At 42.9% G+C, this 9,250-nt stretch overlaps 1 long non-coding RNA gene across 1 annotated transcript; it reads left to right on the top strand.

Annotated features, from left to right (window-relative positions):
- Positions 1–1,776: 1,776 nt before the first annotated feature.
- Positions 1,777–4,445, top strand: LOC115778004 (uncharacterized). Its single transcript, XR_004019732.1, has 5 exons — positions 1,777–1,860; positions 3,037–3,133; positions 3,358–3,523; positions 3,662–3,825; positions 4,138–4,445. It is a non-coding gene; the product is annotated as an uncharacterized LOC115778004 (long non-coding RNA).
- Positions 4,446–9,250: the final 4,805 nt, after the last annotated feature.

The raw sequence follows: 9,250 nt of genomic DNA, 5'->3' as shown, positions 1-9,250 counted from the left end.
AACAGGAACATCCACAGCAACAAAGATTACAGCAGGACGTCTCTGTTTGGGAAGTATTCCCCTCATTACCTGTTCCAACAGGGAAACAAGCAGCCTGTTCCAAAACAACATCTGCATTATCAGGAATTCGGCTCCCTAGCCGGCCTTGGGCTGGCAATCATATCTCTCCAGGCCTATGTGTGACGGTCGCTCTCCCCCCTCAGCCCTCTCTGTGATTTGTGAAGCTGGATCTGGTGTACCACGGCCGCTGATGAACTTCCACCACTATCAGTGAACTGTTTTGGCTAGGAGCTGGTATCTGGGCTCCACATTGCCCCCACCCTCTCGTCTCTGTCTGCATCCCCTCCTGACCCTGACCTTACCCACCATATTGCTATCCTGGCTTTAAATGTGCAAATATGCTTTTGCTGAGGTGTTTTTTGGAACCTCGTACGGTGTTTATAATGAATACAGTACGAGATGATTTTTTTGAACCTACCTATCCCAGTGTATCTCTTTCTGTTCTGCTAAAGGTAGCACTGCAAGTCGGCTGCATGACCTCGGACACCTGTCCCCCCGTGTTTGTGTTTGTTGTATTTGTCACGGCCCCTCCTCTGATCTGCAGGGGCGGTGCTTCCTGCAGGCAGAGGTGGGCCTTGAGTAATTGGAGCCACCTGGGCTCACTAATATAAGCAGGGCTCCACTAATTATTCTGCCCTCTCTGCTCCTCCAAGTAATATTGGTTTGTCTTTTGTTCTGGTTTTTCAGTTGCAATATTCACTCAGGTTTCCACATACATGTCCACGCACTCATACATTGCATACACTGGACATAATGACATACTCACATCTCATATTTATCTTTCTTTTTGTTTTGCTTAAGTTTCAATAAAACTAATTTATTGGCCTACACCTTTGCCTCCCCTCATTCTTTGTTACGGGCCGTGAGCCAGCCTGTGACATATTCTTGGATGGGTGCTCTGTTAACTGCAATTTCCAATGTGTGAACCTGTTCACCCACATGGCAATAGAACCTTCATTCATTCATTAATGTGAGGTGGGGTGGCTGTAGCTCAGTAGGTAGAGCAGGTCACCTACAGGTAAATGTGTTGTGTAAGTGCTTTGAGTGCTCAGACTGAGTGGAAAAGTGCTTGATAAATTATTACTTGAATCAAATAATGTATAATCAGTAGTTGAATTAAAATGATCAAAATAGTGTTTGAATAAAAAATAACTAAATAGTGGCTGAAGCAAATAATAGAAATTAAATAAATAGATTAGACAGAGAGCAGACAGACAGATAGAGCCAGACTAACTTTAGGAGATATGTTTATCTTATTCATGGCTTTCCCAATCTCAGAGGAAAATATGTTTATCTTATCTTTGAAGGTTTTGCCATATGTACATTAGGTGCACAGGAGTAAATGTCACTGTGTCCTGTTAGTAAGTTGGATCAAACTGCTCTGTCATGATTAGGGACATATCAGGGCAGGGAGATGTGTTTCTTTTACAGGGCCTTTATCACTGATGGAAGAAATCTGAGCAGTGAGAGCCAGCCACTGACGAACCAATCTGAGAAGGCCAAGTCTAAACCACGGCTCTCTCCATCTGTTTTTGAATTGATAGTGCTTGTAGTACACTGTAACGAATGGCTGTAAAAACTGCAGCATGATCATACAGTAAGGCGGCTGTAGTTTGGAAATACAGCTCTTTGCTGTGAACTGAAATGCCTCTGAAAAGAATATCGAATTTAATTGGACCGCTGGATCACGTGCATAGCTGTGCTGTAAATTTTAAATGTACAGTTGCATTGTGGGATATTTACCGGCTGGAGGCGAATGTTCGCGGGCTAGAGAGCGGGACCAAGGAGGATTTTCACCGGGTAAGTACTTTTTTAACATTTTTATTGCAGTTTTGTGTCTGTTAGTGGGCAAACAAATATTGGATGTGGTGAGCTACTCTCGCTTCTGTCACAGTCTTCTAGCTAGCAGTTGGTCGCCGGGCGCTGCGCCTTGCTGAGGCTGCTATTATTTCACCACAGTTTACAATCTAGCACAGAGCAGTTTGATTAACAATGTGCACATTTGTTCTCACTGTGGTCCTGCTGCTCTTGATTTCACGGCTACAGAAATGGAAATGACAGCCGGCATGAACGGAGGAGAAGTAAGAGGAAAAATGAAGATCAAATGGAAATTTCAGGCTTCTAATTTAACAAAAAGAGTCCCAACATGAAAGGTAGATAACAACCTTCATGTATTTTGAGACACAAATTGAAAATTGAATACAAATTTTAGGGCTGCAACGAATAACTCAAATAGTTCTTCTATTAAAAATCCTCGACACAAATTTGTTGCTTCGATGTTTTTAACTCTGCAGCTCAGGTGTCTCCATGCGAGCATTTCATCCACGTTAGCGACATTAAAGGACTGTCGCTGTGGAGGATTTCCATCATTTGGAAAAAACCACGCTTTACACGAGTGGATCATCCTGACAAGTTTTTCCACGCCCCCACTGCTCTGTGCTGTGTGTGTGTGTGTGTGTGTGTGTGTGTGTGTGTGTGTGTGTGTGCAGTGAATGTCAGTCTTTACTTCAGCTGCAGCCACCAGGACGGCTGCTATAACCACAGTTAGCTATTAGCATTAGCATCGTTTGGTGCTGAACACCCCCCCTTCAGTACGAGGGGCTCGTCTAAAGGTTTTTATGCTTTAAACCCTGATTAGCGACTAAAAATAGAGCTGCAGTAGAAACATAATTTGGAGGATGCTTGTGAATAAAAAGCATTACAGCATTAAACTCATGCAGCCCCCAGTTTTTCAACTAAAACACAGCAGCAGCTGTTTTACTGCAGTCTGTCTGCACATGCGCAGCAAGCAGAAAAAGGCGGAGCCGCTACTGAGACCTGAGCTCAGGTGGAGAGAAAGGAGACGTTATTCTAGTGTCCAAAGCAGCAGCAGCTTTTACCTGTAACCAGCTTAAAACCTTTACTGGGAAACAGCTGGAGGTCCTTCAGCAACCAAATGAGGAAGAATGAAAAATCAAATCCAACGTTTTTTCTTAGGTAATCTTATGTTGTGATGTGCTACAGAGGTGTGCTACAGCTGCAGGTCTTAAAGGGACACACAACCTGCCGCCAAGTCCACAACTCATTGCCCTCAGTAAGTACAACATATGCACAATGTAGTCTTCAGGGTGTCTCACTGTATCTCCCATCCCCCTGTCTATAGACAAATGGGTGGAAGATACAGTGGGATATTGCCATCTTACTGTATCTGCATCCCTAGGTCTACAGACAGAGGGGAGGCAGATACATCCCTCTGTCACTGAGACAGGGATGTATCTGCCTCCCCTCTAATATCAGTTAATATTGTTATTTTTTCAGGAGACAACATTACCCTTCATCATGGATGATCAGCATCGAGGGTGAAATTGTTTGAGGGCGTTCAACCTACGTTCCAGGCTGGTCTCGCAGCACTTTTTGCCACCTTCTACGTTTTTAACCTTGAGTATCCAGAGGAGGCAGCATGCACACTGGAGGTTTTTCAAAGGTGAGATCTAATTCAGTGATGCCTTTGTTAAACATATTTGGTAGTTCACAAGCATCTAATCTAAAAGGTCAATATGTAACTTACAGTAAAGAAAAGGGTGGTTTTGAACACTGAGCTATATGTCTCCATCTGTTTTAGGTGATTCACAGGCCTCAACCCTGAAAGGGGAACAAAGGCTGCAAAAGGAAAAGTAACATCAAAAATGACAGGACGACTCGTGCAAAAGAAAAAGACAGCAGTGAACAAACATGTCTCCACTGTCCTCTGCAAGTTCATGGACTACCAGAGGAACTTCTAAAATGGTAAGATTACACATTTACTGCTCTCTGTATGTGCTCTTTGCTTTTTTTCTTTATCTGTCCTCCTGTCCATGGACGTGTCTGTCTCTCCCTCTCTTTCTCTGTCTCTCTCCCTGTCTCTCTGTATCTGTCCTGTCCATTTCTAGCAGACAGACAGGAGGACAGCTACAATGAGGGAAGGTCAGAGAAAGAGTGTCTGTCCACCAAATCTGTCCTCGTCTTCCTGTCTGTCTTTAACTGACATAAATGTAGTTTAATGTGAAATGTGTATATTTCATGTGTTAAATGAAACATTTTCCTTTCTTTATCTTCCAGCCACCCTTTGATGAGGCGTTCAGGACTAAGCCCCACTCAGCACTCATTCATGTTGGTTTGGTTTGGCTGTTCACGAAGTTTTAAACTAGCTCAAATGTTAAAGATGTTACTGTTAGGGTTCCTATAAAGTGTTCAAAAATATGTAACTTCAATATTTGACAGTGCTGGATTCCTTCCTTCAAAAGGAAGGGATCCAGTTGTTTGACAGTTTGTTTGTTTTTTAGAGATTTTGACCCTTTGGAACTTTTATTTTAAAGGTTATTTAACTTGTATGTGATGTAATATTACCATGGGGGGTTATGCATTTAAAAATGTATCAGTTCATAATGTTTTTGGTCAGTTCATGTCAGTGTATTTTTACACTTTGGTTTCTATACTTTTTGACTTGTATGTAAAAAGTTGCCTTTGCAAAGCGTCATGTTTTGTTATGTTTCAGTTTGTTGGTTTTAAACTGACAATGAAATAAAGTAATTTTAAAATATATTGTTTTTTATTTGCTTGAAATTAGAAACATTGCTAACATTTATTGAGAGTTTGGTGAATTGCAAACTGCAAGTTGACATTTTAACTTTTAACAGCTAGCAATAGCCAAAGTATGCAGAGTTTAATTCCTGTTGAAATTAATATTTAGGGTGCCTCTTACACTACTGTAAAATGAAATAACTTTTACTGTAATTCTATCACAGGAAAAAAATGAAGTAACAGTAACCATGTAATATAATTACTGTAAAATTGTGATAAAAATCACAGTAACATTGTAATGAAATTACAGTAAAATTGTAAAACAAAATTACAGTAAAACTGTAAGAGAATTACAGTAAAATTGTAAATTACAGCCAAATTGTAATTAAATTACAGTAAAACTGTAATTAAATTACAGTAAGGTTACTGTAAAAATTACAGTAACTGGCTGGCAACCCTGCTGCAGGTAGATTACTGTAGATTCTACAGTCACTTTTTAACAGTGTATAAAATAGTTATGTTTAGCCGAGAGACTTTGCTCTGTGGGGAGGGGAGCCACAGCCAGACTGCTGGGATGGTCTGTGTCTGCCTGAACCAGTGGCCCATGTACATGCTGATAACTTCTGATTCTTTAATATATTAAATGTTTTCATTTTAAATTAAAGTGTTTGAGGTGTCTTCCTTCACAAATAAAAACACGTAACACTGTTAAAGGTGTCTGTGAAGGAGATGAGCTGAAATGCTGACTCAGGAAATCCCAAAGATAAAGCTGGGAGTCAAATGTAATTCTGTGGGAACTCTGGTTATGGCAGCCTTACAGTAAGACATGCTTTCTGACAACTAACAGGAACCTTAGTGGAGCCAGTTTGTCCTCCATGCTGGATGCAATTAGAGCAGCCATAGCAGAGATTACAGAGGAAATAAGGGACTGCACTGAAGGTGGGACACAAGCCAGAGCTTGGATTAGCAACATCAGAAGAAGATGTAGTTACAGTCTGCTGTGAACAACCTGAGGCCAGTAAAGCTGCCAGAGGGCCTGAAGGATCAGACCTTTGTTCTTATTTTGGTCAAATAGATGCTGGAGGTGCTGAATTATTCTGGACAGAGGGCACCAGGTCAGGTGCAGAGAGACAATAATGCTCCACCAAGAACTCTGATTATGAAATTTCTCCTCCACAGGGACAAACTGAAGGTCATCTGTACTGAGTGGGTGGACAAGGACATTTTTATGAACCAGTGACTGAGATTTGAAAACATGAAGCTACAAGCAACATAATGAATAAGATTGAGCTCAGCAGCAGCTGCAGAGCCTGGGTATATGATACAGAGTTACTGAGAACTGAAGAGAGAACAGTACAGAAAGAACATTGATTGGATCCTTTGGGATGAACAGAACATGCCACAGATTTTTCTTATTATGGGTTTTTGTTTTTGAGACATTATTGATGGGAGTTAATGACCTATGGGTCTGGATGGTACTTTGATAAGAGTTAGACACACAAATGTCTCAGAAACACTTTCTGCTGCTTTGGGACATTAAAAGTATCATAAGCTTGATTATAGCTGATGATCATTGAATTCATATTCTTAAGTTTTTAAAAGAACAGCACCCATCACACTGTTTATGATAGAAATAAAGGGATGATGACATATTTACTCACAGAGCTTTGTTGGAGGCTTTGACCACTGGCAGCAGCCTCAGCAGAGCCTCCTCTGAAGCAGAGTATTTCTGCAGGTCAAACATATCCAGATCTTCTTCTGATGACAGTAAGATGAAGACCAGAGCTGACCACTGAGCAGGAGACAGTTCATCTGTGGAGAGACTTCCTGATCTCAGGGACTGTTGGATCTCCTCCACTAGAGAACCATCATTCAGTTCATTCAGACAGTGGAACAGATTGATGCTTTTCTCTGCAGACAGATTCTCATTGAGCTTCTTCTTGATGTACTGGACTGTTTCCTGATTGGTCCACCATATACTTCCTGTCTGTGTCAGCAGGCCTCGTAGGAGACTCTGATTGGTCTGCAGTGAAAGACCCAGGAGGAAGCGGAGGAACAAGTCCAGGTGTCCATTTGGACTCTGTAAGGCCTTGTTCACAGCTCTCTGATGGAGAGCTTGTAGCTTTGGATTATTAAATAATTGAGACTTCTTGGAGGTTGTTTGTTGTTCTTCCAGCAGATTGACTCCAGACTTGATGAAGGTCAGATGGACATGAAGAGCAGCCAGAAACTCCTGAACACTCAGATGGATGAAGCAGAACACCTTGTCCTGGTACAGCCCTCTCTCCTCTTTAAAGATCTGTGTGAACACTCCTGAGTACACTGAGGCTGCTCTGATATCGATGCCACACTCTGTCAGGTCTGATTCATAGAAGATCAGGTTTCCTTTCTGCAGCTGATCCAAAGCCAGTTTTCCCAGAGACTCAATCATCTTCCTGCTCTCTGGAGTCCAGTGTGGATCTGTCTCAGCTCCTCCATCATACTTGACCTTCTTCACTTTGGCCTGAACCACCAGGAAGTGGATGTACATCTGAGTCAGGGTCTTGGGCAGCTCTCCTCCCTCTCTGGTCTTCAGCACATCCTCCAGAACTGTAGCAGTGATCCAGCAGAAGACTGGGATGTGGCACATGATGTGGAGGCTTCGTGAGGTCTTGATGTGGGAGATGATCCTGCTGGCCTGCTCCTCATCTCTGAATCTCTTCCTGAAGTACTCCTCCTTCTGAGGGTCAGTGAACCCTCTGACCTCTGTCACCCTGCTAACACACTGAGGAGGGATCTGATTGGCTGCTGCAGGTCGTGTGGTTATCCAGAGGTGAGCAGAGGGAAGCAGGTTCCCCCTGATGAGGTTTGTCAGCAGCACATCCACTGAGGTGGACTTTCTAGGGTCAGTCAGGATTGTAGTTTTGTGGAAGTCCAGAGGAAGTCGACACTCATCCAGACCATCAAAGATGAACACAACCTGGAAGTGTTCAAAGCTGCAGATTCCTGCTTCTTTGGTTTCAGTGAAGAAGTGATGAACAAGTTCCACCAAGCTGAACTTTTCCTCTTTCAGCACATTCAGCTCTCTGAAAGTCAATGGAAACATGAACTGGATGTCCTGGTTGGCTTTGTCTTCAGCCCAGTCGAGGGTGTATTTCTGTGTTAGGACTGTTTTCCCAATGCCAGCCACTCCCTTTGTCAGCACTGTTCTGATTGGTTCATCTCTTCCAGGTGAGCCTTTAAAGATGTCTTCTTGTCTGATTGTTGTTTCTGCTCTGTCTGGTTTCCTGGATGCTGTTTCAATCTGTCTGACCTCATGTTCCTCATTGACCTCTGCAGCCCCTCCCTCTGTGATGTAGAGCTCTGTGTAGATCTGATTCAGGAGGGTTGGGTTTCCTGCTTTAGCGATGCCCTCAAACACACACTGGAACTTCTTCTTCAGAGCAGATTTAAGTTCACGTCCACAAACTGCAGCAGGACGACGTTCTGAATGAATAAAGAACATCGGTTAATGTTTTACCAAATAGATGTGACTATTTCATCTCCATAAAGAATGCCTGTTTGAATCCATGCTGTTTAATCTCTTTAAACTTCAGTAAATGTCTCATTCATCCAGCAGCTTCAATCTTTAGAGAAATCCTCTTACTGCTCTGCAGACGCTCAGCCAGCTCCTCCTGCTTCATTCTCCTCAGGAAGTCCACTGTGATCTTCACTAATGCCTCTCTGCTGCTCCTCCTCTGCTCTTCATCCTCCCTCTCTAAGCATTCTGGGTAATCTGGACTCAGGATCTTCTGGATCTTCTTCAGCTCGTCCTTCACAAAAGTGATGATGTTGTCCTCCAGCAGCTGGAACAGAATACTTTATGAATGAGCCAATCAGACTGAAATCATGGAGCCAAACATCAGATCCATGTTGGACACACTGACAATCCACTGGTCTCCAAAGAGCAGCATGGAGATGACTGTGAGCAGAATAGATGGAACAGTAGTTGTTGTACATGTACAGACCTGAAATATGGAGTCCAGCTGTGTTTGATGCTGCTGGGCAGACTGACCACTGGGACCCTCTGAGCTCTGCTGGTCCACTCTGTGGAGGAACCATCAAGAATGAGTTCAAGCACAGGGTAAAGATGCAGTCAGTGATATTTGGACAGAAACAGTGACTCAGTGACTCCCTGTAGCTGTAAATGTTCTTCATCCAGCTGATCCCACTGAGAACCAACAGCTCAGCTTAATGTGCTGCTTTGAGTCTCAGAGCTCTGCTGAGCATCAACAACTTCTGAGCCAAAAGCTTCAAAATCTCATGTTGGAAACCTGATGTTTTACAGACAGAACCTCGAGCACTTGATGGAATACCTTTGACATAAAGCTGAATTCCAATCAGGATCATTGGGAGCAAAAGCCCAGTTATGAATGAGGAAAAGCCCAAATGAAGTGCTAACAGGTCCTCTTTAGGATCAACAGCTGGAAATCATTTAGCTCAGGAAGACTCAGCCCTCTGAGATGTGATTAGTTCCTCCCTCAGCTCAACATCCTCAGATCAATGAGATGATTTTAGCTCCCAAACTTCATCATCTGCCCTTCAGGACTCGACTACAGAGCTGCTAACTAGCTCTGATTCAGCTGTTTCCTGATAGTAAACCATGCATGTATGTGAGAGCTTCAAGTCTCAG

The sequence above is a fragment of the Archocentrus centrarchus genome, unplaced genomic scaffold (assembly GCF_007364275.1).
Source record: "Archocentrus centrarchus isolate MPI-CPG fArcCen1 unplaced genomic scaffold, fArcCen1 scaffold_93_ctg1, whole genome shotgun sequence".
NCBI classification, from domain to species: Eukaryota; Metazoa; Chordata; class Actinopteri; order Cichliformes; family Cichlidae; genus Archocentrus; species Archocentrus centrarchus.
Note: the sequence above shows the minus strand (reverse complement) of the source record. Positions and strands in the feature narration are given on the sequence as shown.